The sequence below is a fragment of the Tachypleus tridentatus genome, chromosome 3 (assembly GCF_004210375.1).
Source record: "Tachypleus tridentatus isolate NWPU-2018 chromosome 3, ASM421037v1, whole genome shotgun sequence".
In the NCBI taxonomy this organism is placed as follows: Eukaryota; Metazoa; Arthropoda; class Merostomata; order Xiphosura; family Limulidae; genus Tachypleus; species Tachypleus tridentatus.
The window spans coordinates 102,890,320-102,904,498 of NC_134827.1; the positions used below are offsets into that span (position 1 = coordinate 102,890,320).

General features: G+C 31.8%; 1 pseudogene across 1 annotated transcript in view; it reads left to right on the forward strand.

Moving 5' to 3' along the window:
- LOC143247639 (transient receptor potential cation channel subfamily M member-like 2) overlaps window positions 1–14,179 on the forward strand; it is a 67,255-nt pseudogene that overhangs the window by 17,089 nt on the left and 35,987 nt on the right. Inside the window, exons 3-8 of the transcript XR_013026626.1 lie at window positions 3,186–3,365; window positions 7,148–7,363; window positions 9,391–9,631; window positions 11,039–11,227; window positions 12,710–12,854; window positions 13,925–14,018. The product of XR_013026626.1 is annotated as a transient receptor potential cation channel subfamily M member-like 2 (transcript). The remainder of the gene's footprint in view (window positions 1–3,185; window positions 3,366–7,147; window positions 7,364–9,390; window positions 9,632–11,038; window positions 11,228–12,709; window positions 12,855–13,924; window positions 14,019–14,179) is intronic.

The window sequence follows — 14,179 nt, forward strand, 5'->3', positions numbered from 1 at the left end:
CTACTACTACTATTTATTCACAAGAGATGATTCAGTTTGTTACTGTTACATGACTACTACTACTACTACTACTTATTGACAAGAGATGGTTCAGTTTGTTACTGTTACATTACTACTACAACTACTTATTCATAAGAGATGGTTCAGTTGGTTACTGTTACATTACTTCTACTACTATTTTTTCACAAGAGATGGTTCAGTTGGTTACTGTTACATTACTACTACTACTATTTATTCACAAGAGATGGTTCAGTTTGCTACTGTTACATTACTACTAGTACTACTACTATTTATCCACAAGAGATGGTTCAGTTTGTTGCTGTTACATTACTACTACTACTATTTATCCACAAGAGATGGTTCAGTTTGTTACTGTAACGTTAGTACTACTACTACTATTTATCCACAAGAGATGGTTCAGTTTGTTACTGTTACATGACTACTGCTACTATTTATCCACAAGAGATGGTTCAGTTTGTTACTGTTACATGACTACTACTCTTTATTCACAAGAGATGGTTCAGTTTGTTACTGTTACATTACTACTACTACTACTATTTATCCACAAGAGATGGTTCAGTTTGTTACTGTTACATGACTACTGCTACTATTTATCCACAAGAGATGGTTCAGTTTGTTACTGTTACATGACTACTACTATTTATCCACAAGAGATGTTTCAGTTTGTTGCATGACTACTATGACTACTGCTATTTATTCACAAGAGATGGTTCAGTTTGTTACATGACTACTATGACTGCTGCTATTTATTCACAAGAGATGGTTCAGTTTGTTACATGACTACTATGACTACTGCTATTTATTCACAAGAGATGGTGCAGTTTGTTACATGACTACTACTACTATTATTTATCCACAAGAGATGGTGCAGTTTGTTACATGACTACTACTACTACTATTTATCCACAAGAGATGGTTTAGTTTGTTACATGACTACTATGACTACTACTATTTATTCGCAAGAGATGGTTCAGTTTGTTACTGTTACGTGACTACTATAACTACTACTATTTATCCACAAGAGATGGTTCAGTTTGTTACTGTTACATGACTACTACTACTATTTATCCACAAGAAATGGTTCAGTTTGTCACTGTTACATGACAACTATGACTACTACTATTTATTCACAAGAGATGGTTGAGTTTGTTATTGTTACATGACTACTACTTTTATTCACAAGAGATGGTTCAGTTTGTTACTGTTCCATGACTACTGCTACTACTACTATTTACTGTGTGGACTAGTAGAAAAAGTGTTTCATATTGAAATACAGTAGGGAAACACTGGTTGAAATACATTTATTTTCTATGTGGACTAGTAGTAAAAGTGTTTGATATTGAAATACAGTTGGGAAACACTGGCAGAAATACATTTATTTTCTGTGTGGACTAGTAGTAAAAGTGTTTCATATTGAAATACAGTAGGGAAACATTGGCTGAAATACATTTATTTTCTATGTGGACTAGTAGTACAAGTGTTTGATATTGAAATACAGTAGGGAAACGCTGGTTGAAATACATTTATTTTCTATGTGGACTAGTAGTAAAAGTGTTTCATATTGAAATACAGTTGGGAAACACTGGCTGAAATACATTTATTTTCTATGTGGACTAGTAGTAGAAGTGTTTCATATTGAAATACAGTAGGGAAACATTGGCTGAAATACATTTATTTTCTATGTGGACTAGTGGTAAAAGTGTTTCATATTGAAATACAGTAGGGAAACACTGGCTGAAATACATTTATTTTCTATGTGGACTAGTAGTAAAAGTGTTTGATATTGAAATGCAGTAGGGAAACACTGGCTGAAATACATTTATTTTCTATGTGGACTAGTAGTAAAAGTGTTTGATATTGAAATGCAGTAGGGAAACACTGGCTGAAATACATTTATTTTCTATGTGGACTAGTAGTAAAAGTGTTTCATAATGAAATACAGTAGGGAAACACTGGCTGAAATACATTTATTTTCTATGTGGACTAGTAGTATTAAAAGTGTTTCATATTGAAATGCAATAGGGAAACACTGGCTGAAATACATTTATTTTCTATGTGTTCTAGTAGTAAAAGTATTTCATATTGAAATACAGTAGGGAAACACTGGTTGAAATACATTTATTTTCCTTGTGGACTAGTAGTACAAGTGTTTCATAATGAAATACAGTAGGGAATCACTGGCTGAAATACATTTATTTTCTGTGTAGACTAGTAGTACAAGTGTTTCATATTGAAATACAGTAGGGAAACACTGGCTGAAATACATTTATTTTCTATGTGGACTAGTAGTAAAAGTGTTTCATATTGAAATACAGTAGGTAAACACTGGCTGAAATACATTTATTTTCTAGAGTAAAGGTAATTTTTTTTATTAATTTTAGTGTCAAATATTTAAATCACTCCAGTATGCACTCAGTCTTTTTTGTTTATAGGTAAATTTCTATAATGTACCATTCACTGAGAAATTGTAAAACAGAATGTGATTGAATACAGTGACAGCTTGACACTCTGTGAATAGTATTTTACTTTAATAGGAACAATAAGGTGTTTTAAGTAGCAAAACACTAATTTTTTATTTAATGTAAAACTTTTGCCAGGATTCACCTGTATTTTGGTGTTCAGGAAGGTATATTTCAAAAAGTTCAATTGCTAACTCAGAGACATCAAAGAGCAACAAATAACATGCATATGGTTTTGTTGTTATCATTGAATTTGGACCAGTATAAATATTAATCTTTAAAAAATATAAACGTTTGTTGTATTATTTCTCCTCAGTCTTGAAGTGTTGAACATTTTTAAATTTAAATAGTTTTATTCTTGTTTTGAAGTATTAAATGTTCCATTTTATTCTGTTTCTAACAACATTGTTGTATGTAATTAGAGATTGATTGAGGTTTTAGGACGTGACACTAAACTCAAACTTACATGAGCATACCAACATTTTTTACAAGATTGGTAAATTGTTGGTGATATGATTAACTTCGATGAACATAATAATTGTTGTTTTCCATTGAAGTGTGTGTGTGTTACTCCATCTGGAAAAACAAAACAAATGTAAGTGCACAGTTGTAGGTTTACAGAACCACAGTTGATCTAAGGGAAAGTGTTTTGAGGTAAAACCAACACAGTTTGCTCCTAATTACAAATGAACTAACCTTTCTTAGGGCCGACCATTCATTCGAGTCAGTCACGATGTTAACATGGAAGAAGTTGCTGAGGTTGTTTCTCAAGATTGGAATTTAAGCAATCCTCGTATTGTTTTGGTTATTGTATCTAATGTGGCTCCTTTAACAAACTGGAAAAATTCCAGGCAGCTTGAAAATTTCCAGAAGGGATTAATCAAGGTAAATACCCCTCTGGGTGTTTTATCTATAGTTGGTGTGTGTGTGACTTCATAATGTGAAGTTATACAACTTGCATAATAAAATGTTTTTAATGATTTTTTATGTTGAAATTACTTTTTTATTAAAGTTTGTTAAACTCTTAATTTTCAGTAGCAAATTTGTTCACTTTTTCAATAAAATATGACACTTTTTTAAGGTTGAACTCTGAATTTTTTAGGTATTATGCAAAAATTAAAGCAAATTTTTTTTAAACCTTACAATGCTGTTAATGAATGTTAAAAACACTAATCCATTGTCAAGATGGGCATTTTGGTTCAGCCAGAAGCCTTAAAATACTGTTAGTAAGTGTTAACAACTGCTTACCCAGCATCCAGCTGGACCATTTGGTTTAGCTGGAAACATTTGGGAGGTACCAGTAAGCATTGAAAACCACTGACAACTTGTAAATTAAAGCAGTTGGTTTGGTCAAAGATTTTGACATTTCATTTTGATTAATATAAAATTATAACAAGAACATTTAAGTTATATTATCTAGTTATGTATTAATGTTTTAAACCTTGCAAATGTTCAAAATGTAATTTCAGGTTATTTTCCAAACCTCCAAGAAAAAATCTTTGTATCCAGAACTAAGTTTTGTCTTTCTTTATTTAGAACCTGTAGTAATCCATAGTATTACTGTAACTGTCTTTCATAAAGTACTGATTAGACCAGCTAGAATGTTAGAATATAATTAGTAAGGTAATGCCAGCTAGAATGTTAGAATAAAACTAGTGAGGTAATGCCAGCTAGAATGTTAGAATATAACTAGTGAGGTGATGCCAGCTAGAATGTTAGAATATAACTAGTAAGGTAATGCCAGCTAGAATGTTAGAATATAACTAGTAAGGTAATACCAGCTAGAATGTTAGAATATAACTAGTGAGGTAATGCCAGCTAGAATGTTAGAATATAATTAGTGAGGTAATGCCAGCTAGAATGTAAGAATATAACTAGTAAGGTAATGTCAGCGAGAATGTTAGAATATAATTAGTAAGGTAATGCCAGCTAGAATGTTTGAATAAAACTAGTAAGGTAATGCCAGCTAGAATGTTTGAATAAAACTAGTAAGGTAATGCCAACTAGAATGTTAGAATATAATTAGTAAAGTAATGCCAGCTAGAATGTTACAATATAACTAGTAAGGTAATGCCAGCTAGAATGTTTGAATAAAACTAGTAAGGTAATGCCAGCTAGAATATAACTAGTAAGGTAATGCCAGCTAGAATGTTAGAATATAACTAGTAAGGTAATGCCAGCTAGAATGTTTGAATAAAACTAGTGAGGTAATGCTAACTAGAATGTTAGAATATAATTAGTAAGGTAATGCCAGCGAGAATGTTAGAATATAATTAGTGAGGTAATGCCAGCTAGAATGTAAGAATATAACTAGTAAGGTAATGTCAGCTAGAATATAATTAGTAAGGTAATGCCAGCTAGAATGTTTGAATAAAACTAGTAAGGTAATGCCAGCTAGAATGTTTGAATAAAACTAGTAAGGTAATGTCAGCTGGAATGTTAGAATATAACTAGTGAGGTAATGCCAGCTAGAATGTTAGAATATAACTAGTAAGGTAATGCCAACTAGAATGTTAGAATATAATTAGTAAGGTAATGCCAGCTAGAATGTTACAATATAACTAGTAAGGTAATGCCAGCTAGAATGTTTGAATAAAACTAGTAAGGTAATGCCAGCTAGAATGTTAGAATATAACTAGTAAGGTAATGCCAGCTAGAATGTTTGAATAAAACTAGTGAGGTAATGCTAACTAGAATGTTAGAATTTAACTAGTAAGGTAATGCTAACTAGAATGTTAGAATATAATTAGTAAGGTAATGCCAGCTAGAATGTTTGAATAAAACTAGTGAGGTAATGCTAACTAGAATGTTAGAATATAATTAGTAAGGTAATGCCAGCTAGAATGTTAGAATATAACTAGTAAGGTAATGCCAGCTAGAATGTTAGAATATAACTAGTGAGGTAATGCCAGCTAGAATGTTAGAATATAACTAGTGAGGTGATGCCAGCTAGAATGTTAGAATATAACTAGTAAGGTAATGCCAGCTAGAATGTTAGAATATAACTAGTGAGGTAATGCCAGCTAGAATGTTAGAATATAATTAGTGAGGTAATGCCAGCTAGAATGTTAGAATATAACTAGTAAGGTAATGCCAGCTAGAATGTTTGAATAAAACTAGTGAGGTAATGCCAGCTAGAATGTTAGAATATAACTAGTAAAGTAATGCCAGCTAGAATGTTTGAATAAAACTAGTAAGGTAATGCCAGCTAGAATATAACTAGTAAGGTAATGCCAGCTAGAATGTTAGAATATAACTAGTGAGGTAATGCCAGCTAGAATGTTAGAATATAACTAGTGAGGTGATGCCAGCTAGAATGTTAGAATATAACTAGTAAGGTAATGCCAGCTAGAATGTTAGAATATAACTAATGAGGTAATGCCAGCTAGAATGTTAGAATATAATTAGTGAGGTAATGCCAGCTAGAATGTTAGAATATAACTAGTAAGGTAATGCCAGCTAGAATGTTTGAATAAAACTAGTGAGGTAATGCCAGCTAGAATGTTAGAATATAACTAGTAAAGTAATGCCAGCTAGAATGTTTGAATAAAACTAGTAAGGTAATGCCAGCTAGAATATGACTAGTAAGGTAATGCCAGCTAGAATGTTTGAATAAAACTAGTAAGGTAATGCCAGCTAGAATATAACTAGTAAAGTAATGCCAGCTAGAATGTTTGAATAAAACTAGTAAGGTAATGCCAGCTAGAATGTTAGAATATAACTAGTAAGGTAATGCCAGCTAGAATGTTAGAATATAACTAGTAAGGTAATGCCAGCTAGAATGTTTGAATAAAACTAGTGAGGTAATGCTAACTAGAATGTTAGAATATAACTAGTAAGGTAATGCTAACTAGAATGTTAGAATATAATTAGTAAGGTAATGCCAGCTAGAATGTTTGAATAAAACTAGTGAGGTAATGCTAACTAGAATGTTAGAATATAATTAGTAAGGTAATGCCAGCTAGAATGTTAGAATATAACTAGTAAGGTAATGCCAGCTAGAATGTTAGAATATAACTAGTAAGGTAATGCCAGCTAGAATGTTAGAATATAACTAGTGAGGTAATGCCAGCTAGAATGTTAGAATATAACTAGTAAGGTAATGCCAGCTAGAATGTTAGAATATAACTAGTGAGGTAATGCCAGCTAGAATGTTAGAATATAATTAGTGAGGTAATGCCAGCTAGAATGTTAGAATATAACTAGTAAGGTAATGCCAGCTAGAATGTTTGAATAAAACTAGTGAGGTAATGCCAGCTAGAATGTTAGAATATAACTAGTAAAGTAATGCCAGCTAGAATGTTTGAATAAAACTAGTAAGGTAATGCCAGCTAGAATGTTTGAATAAAACTAGTAAGGTAATGCCAGCTGGAATGTTAGAATATAACTAGTAAGGTAATGCTAACTAGAATGTTAGAATATAATTAGTAAGGTAATGCCAGCTAGAATGTTAGAATATAACTAGTGAGGTAATGCCAGCTGGAATGTTACAATATAACTAGTAAGGTAATGCCAGCTAGAATGTTAGAATATAATTAGTGAGGTACTGGTTTCTTTCTGTACGTAAAAAAATCATATATAATATTTAATTAAAATTTTACTTCGATGTTTTTTACAAACTGTTATTATTATCATTGTGTTATGTTAAGTAACATATTAACTTCTAGGCTGCTAACACAACAAGCATGTGGATTGTCACAAATGGAATTAACATCGGAATTTCCAAGGTCATTGGTGATGCTGTCAGTGATGAAATTCTTCACCGACAGACTCTTCAGTGTCACAAACATCCAAGTCAGAGTGTTACTCCAAGTAATCCTCTGACCCTGATTGGAATCGTACGAGAAGATTTTCTCTTGTATAGCGAAGTGTTTGATGGAAGGGTAAGTCTTGAGAATGAAGTGTTATAAGCATAACAACCACCTTTTAATATGTCATCCCGAACATCATTACAATTATTGGTCAGTTCTGTGTGATATATTTTGTGTGACCAGTATGATAAATAAGCCTTAAAACTGATTCTTTCATGCCTTGAATCCCTTTACTGAGTTGTAGGTGGCACCAGATTCCAAAATTTCTCCATTGGGACCTGTTGAGCAGTGACGTGTTGGCGGCAAAAGATAGATTTGAAGTGCTATTTTTAAATACTTTTGATTTTTGAACCAACAAAATAGAAAAGTTAAAAGGAATTTTGGACAAAAACTGTAGTTAACATGACTTTCATCTTGGTCATGGTAGTTAATGGAAACTGTTTGCCAACAGTCTATCATTACTCTCCTGTTTTTTGACGTTTGAGAAAGATAAACAGAAATTAGTATGAGAGAAAGAAGAACACATTTCAAACCTTATGTTTTGAATATTTTCCAAAGGGAAAGAAGTTATCCTTCATGCTCGTGGAAAGTTGTAATTCACAGTTAAGTCTCTTTTATTGAGTCACTTGAAGTTTTAGATTTCTCTAGATATTCCTGTTAGGCTACTATATGAACAACTACTAAGTTATCTTCTCCTTGAAATTTCTATTTTTATATAGTACCAGAAATTTTTCATGTTGTTATGGGGTAGTGAATATAATAAGAAATTTGTTAGTAATTTACGTAAAACTAAAATTAAGTAACGTTTCTAGTTTATATGTGATTAGATATCGAGATTTGAGAATTGAAGATGTCTGTTGTGTTGCCATGAAAAATAGTGATCTTATTAAAGTTGTTGTTAAACTATGATGTTGTGAGTTTGGGTACATGAAGTTTCATCAGGTGATAGTTTTCTGCTAACACTAATTTCATTTACCATCTTTTAGGTTTTTATCTAAATGTATTGATAAACAAAACTGAAGAACTAATTTTTAGATAACAAAAAAGTAGAAAAAACTTAAATTAACCTGTGAACGGTAAACAAAAACAATTATAAAAATGGAAGAAATATATACAGAAATTAAAGCCAAAGACAACACTGATTTTTAACAAAAAAATTACAAGTTTTTAACATAACATCATAAGTTGCTTGGTTACTTCATCACATAATAAATTCTTCATATTTTGGCTTCACTTTATGTTTGGTGACTTTCAGTACTAAAACATTTTTTTGATATAAAATACATTTTCTCTGCAGTATCAGAACTCGGCAAATTGTACTTGTAAATATTAATTTGCATAATGTTGTTACTGCATTGTAATTTTTTAACGTTTTGTGTGCAGGTATGCCATCACAGAGGTAGAAAAAACAGTGCTCTGAGTTAAGAAGATTTTAATGAAATAAAGTTTTTAATTTAGATCTTGTTTTTGGTGGCTTGTTAACAAGTTCTAATGAATTTTTTTCAACAAGTGTAGGTACTGTACTTCGTTTGCATTGTTGCTTCACATATATTTATCATTTGATAAAACAGCTTTTGAAATTCTAATATTTTTTGTAAGGGATTGTAGGTGGATTTGTGAGGGAAATGTAGTGTTGTTAAGACTTGTGACTTAAGTGTATTGTGCTCCTACAAGTGTATATCCAATATTTACCAAAGAATGGTAGTAATGGTGGTGGTAAATTGAAAATTTACTTTCTTGTCTTCAACTTGTATTTTCACAGTTACTGAGCCAGTTCTGAGTACACTTTTAGAACTTCCAGAATAAAATGTTCCATTAGGGTTAAATATCAATGGACTGTTTCGTCAGTGGCGTACATGTGTGAAAAAGTACACAAGGGCTTACGATAGTTCTTATTATGTATGAACTTTTAAAAGTTTCTTTATTTTGTTATTTAGAAAACCATTCATTTCTACGAACTCTTAAATGTGATTTGTCGTGTTTGCGTACAGTATATAATATCTTTTTTTTTGTTCTGTGTACAAACTGCAAACTCATAAACAGAAGTGTATAGTTTAAGGTATTTATATATCGTGTTTTGTTTTGTTTTGTTTTTCCAGACAAATTTAGTGATGATAGAAAATGAAGGAAATGTTCCTGAAGATGAAAAGTATGAACTTAACACTTATCACTCTCACTTTGTTGTGGTAAACGATAACACTATTGCCAAAACAGGAATCAACTATTTCCTGCTTAGATTTGAGCAGTATTTGGCAGCTGCTTTGGAAACCCAGCAAACTGATGAAGAAAAACAAGGTGACATGGAAACTTTTCCTTTAACCAAACATGAGCTTAATAATTGTATAAAATTTTATGATGTACATTGTAATTAACTTAACTGTCTCTTGTGCTAAAATGAAAGTGTGAGAAACTTAATTTTAAGACTAAGTAATAAGTTTCATGTATTCATTGAGCAATAAATATGATAAATCAATATTGGACAAAGAATGTCATGATTATGATATTTAATGTTATTAATTCTTACTGTTAATCTGAAAAGTAAACTTAAGTACAGAAATGTTTGTATTTAAAAAAAATCAGATTTAATATTTAGATCTCGGAATATCACATACATTTAATCTAGCACTTGAAGTTACATGTAAGATAAAATTTACATTGTTTCATGGTGGTAAACTTAAGTACAGAAATGTTTGCATGTGGTGATAAAATTTACAGTTAATGTGGTGAAGTTAACATTTAGGGCACCCATCTGAGGACTGGGTTTGAATCTAGTCAACAATTTCTGATGATGATTATTATGAAGTCAACAGTACCCTTAAGGAATTATTTGTATCTGATGATGCTGTAGCATGTTACCAGATATGCAAGTTGTGGCATGAGGGATGACACATTACCCATACATGGTTCACAGCATTTTATGTTACAGTTTTGCTGCAGGTTGATTTATTGAGGAAAGATATTTAATTAACAAGATTATTTGATTACAAAGAAACAAAAAGACAACATGTGAAAGGCAGGAGTCTGTAGTTTTCTTCATAAATCTGAAAACTTAAACAGTAAGTTACTGAGCATAATAATGGGCTCTGAAATCACATTCTGAATCAATGTGGACAAACAGAATGGACTAAGGAAACATATTCCAAGCATAAGTGGACAACAATAGTAGGCTTTAAAAACATATTGCAAACCAGTGTGGACTACCAGAATGGTCTTTGAAACCACATTCTAAGTCAGTAGGGAGGGTGAGGGGTCAGCATTCTTATCTGTGAAATGAAAGTTGTGGCTACAAAAGAAAATTTTAAGAGCCAAAAGCTTATTGCAATAAAACAAACTTGTAATCAGAATTGCAGTGTTGAGTAGTAGTGTAATCTTGCTCATTAGGCCAAACTACGTCAACAATGGAGCAAGTATATTCAAGGGCAGAAGTGGACTTAGAACATAACTTGTAGAAAGTGTGATTTTAACCTTCAGTTCATGTAAATTGTGTGTACTTGGGTTTAAAGGTAGTTTATGTGTAATTTATAGTATATATATATATAAAACACTGAAGTATTTTGGTGTAGGTACATACACTTTGGTGTATAGATAACAATTTCATAAATTTATCATGATGTTTAGTTTTGAATTAAATAATACAGGCCATTTTTTTAAACATTTGAAATTGTGTTCAAGATGCTTTGTTCATACAGGTACTACAAGACTGAACGATTGGTGTTCATTTTACAGTTTCAGCAATGTACAACAAAGGTACTTTTGGTTCAAGTGAAGTACCTGTGGTTGCCATATTGATACAGGGAGGGTATGACTCTGTTAGATTCATTCTTGATCATCTAAAGAAACAGTTTCCAGTTGTTGTCATCAGGGGTAGTGGGGCCTGGCTGACTTGCTGGCTTACGCCTACTCGAGTTTAAACATCGGTAATAAAATCGGTCATTTGTTCAATAAACTCTGTTAATGCTCTCTCACTTTGTTTGTTTTGTAAGTACAACATGGTCCAGAATTCTTTTCTATTTTAAAATTTAATAATTAAATAAATACAATCTTACAGTTGTAACCTCTTGTAGCCAACTGAAACAGTTTTCTATTGTCATGTTGTTTTTATACTCCAGTGAGTAGTATTGCCTTGTAACATGGGAGCCATGTGAGAAAAAGCTCAGTGCAGTGGATTAGTCAAGGTGGGCCAATTTCATGGCCTCTGCATTCACCAGACATCACTCTGCTAGACTTCTTTCTTTGAGAGTATGTTAAGGACACTGTGTTGCTCACCTTTGGCAAACATGATGAAGTCAGAGACCATGATAAAGAATGTCATTCATTCCTGTTGTAACTGTGCTGATGTGCTGAGAGCCACTGATGGTGCACACGTGGAAGTCTGCTGACATGACAACTTTTTAATTAAGTTGGATTACAAGTTGTTGAAAAGTGTACAGTTGTATTTCTTTAGTTATTTAATTATTAAATTTTAAGCCTTCCAGTGGCTCAGCAATATGTCTGCAAACTTACAATACTAGAAGGAGGTTTTGGTACCTATGTTGGGCAGGATACAGATAGCCCTTTGTGTGGCTGCATGCTTAATTACAAACAGACGTTAAATTTAAAAATAGGAAAGACAATTTTGGACCACTCTGTATAAAAACACATTGTTTTGAAGTTGTTTCATAAGTTTCTTATTACTCACATTAACCTGAACACCACTTAACATTTCACTTTGAAACATTGAAAGATATGAAACAAGAGATTTTGAACAATTGGATTTCTTTTTTGTCTTTGTACTAATATAATTTTCTAAACTTTTAAAGTTGTATATAAATATTTGCTTGTTTCAGGTTTGAAGCTAATTAACCTCAAACAGAGAGCATCGAGCGTGTCACAGTTAGTGTTAATGATATATATATTTTTGTAATGCCTGCTGTCATTGTTTGATAAAAATATATACAAATGAAGTATGCATTTAGCATTCATTGCTGGTCAGCATGGTTATAATTTTGCATGTTTTCCTAAAGTTAAGTGTTTCTGTCATATTTTTTAGTATCGTAAGTGAACGTAAGATACATCTTGAATAGTAAGTGCAAAATAGATTAAAGTTGGATACCAGTATTTAAAAACCTTGTACAAGGTTCCTTTGTGGAATAAAGTCACTTTTTAGGAGTTCATGGCTAATTTTTCAGTTTCTTAATTAATTTTTAGATGTTACTTAAATCTTTTTTTAATTAAAGCAAAAATAATTAATCTTGAGCCAGTTCTCTGTTGAAGTAAAATGACTATTTTAAAGTGAAAATTGGGATGTAGATCATACTTTGATTCAATATTTATGTAAATTTGTTTGATTTGTTATTTTTCACATGTTTACAGTGCAATTGCTCAGACATTTAAACACAAGTATTTAGTTATTGTTTTTATTCTTAGTGCCCAATTTAGGTGGGATGCCGAATTTATTGAAAATTTTCTTAAACCAGAGATTTCAAACAAGATAGTTTATCACTTTCCTAAACTGAGAGAAAATAGCCTATCTCGAAATATCTTCAGAGACAGGATTCTGGAATGCGTTCGATATGCGAGACAGGTTAGTTTTGAGAAAGATGCCATGAATTATTTGTAATGTACACAAATATATGAAGTTTTTTATTATGTATAAAAGAATTAATGTTGTTGTTTTTTTTACCTGGTGGTTAGGGCACTTTGCTTGCACTCTGTAGGTTGAGGGATTGAAACCTGCCCCTGAAAATGCTTCTCTTTTCACTGCAGGGGGGCATTATAATGTAATGGTCTATTGCACTATTCGTTTGTAAAAAGGAGTAAAAAAAGTTGGCAGTGAGTTGTGAACTAAGCATTTTTCCTCTGCTCTGTCATTTTCAAATTAGGGACAGTGAGCCCTTGAGTAGCTTTGTGCACAATTAACCAAACAAACAAAAGAGCAAAAGTGATGTGTAAGACAGTGCATTATCGTGTCTGTGAAAGAATGATGTTTAATATTTAATTAGATAGTCGTTAATGTGAAGAACCGTTGCACATTGCTGTCTTACAGTATTCTAGTATTTATAAGAGAATTTTTACTAAGAAATGGTCTTGTATTATACAGACTAGTAACAACAATACTGAAAATGGAAGAAGTAGGATGTTTTAAAAAATAATAAAGAACAGCCTTCCTTGGGGCATTAAAAATGGAAGATCTTTGTCTAACAGTAAGAGGTTTTTTGCTGGATATGTGGCTGAGTGCCTAATTAGGACTCTTGTATTCATACTTTTGTAGAACACTTATTTTCGTATAAATGTAAGGTTGTAGCTAGACCTGGTTAATCTGCAAGATAATTAGTAAGAGCAAGGATCTCTGACTTTCAGAATGGTGTGGTAGTTGATGCCAATCTAGGAAGTGCATTATTATAAAAGTGGGTGTTTTGACAGGTTATTCTTATTGAAATCTTTGTTACAACTGTTGATTTAAAGATTTTTTTCAAAGAATTTTATTATATTTTTGTGGGGGGGGTTAGGTTTTGACAGAATTAACATGAAGTTTTTAAGTAGTAATGGAAAATTTGTATCATGAAAATGTGATGCATGTTTAACATCATGTGATTTAACAAACTTATGAGTTAATCACCCAATGAAACTATTTTTTTGTGTGTGTTTTTTCAGCAACAACAGATTTACCTCACTGTTTTGAATATCCACAGCCACTTATGTAACCTGACCAACTTGGACCAGTATATACTTCAGGCCCTGTTTAAATGTAATATTGACTAGTTTTTTATTAAGATGATGTGGTGTCTGTATAAGCTTGTATTGTTTTAACAATTCTACTTAAACTAGAAGGATTTATAATACTGCAGTTTTAAATGTTTTTACTTGAGTATTACAAAGATAGTGGATACAAAGATACACTAGGTTTGT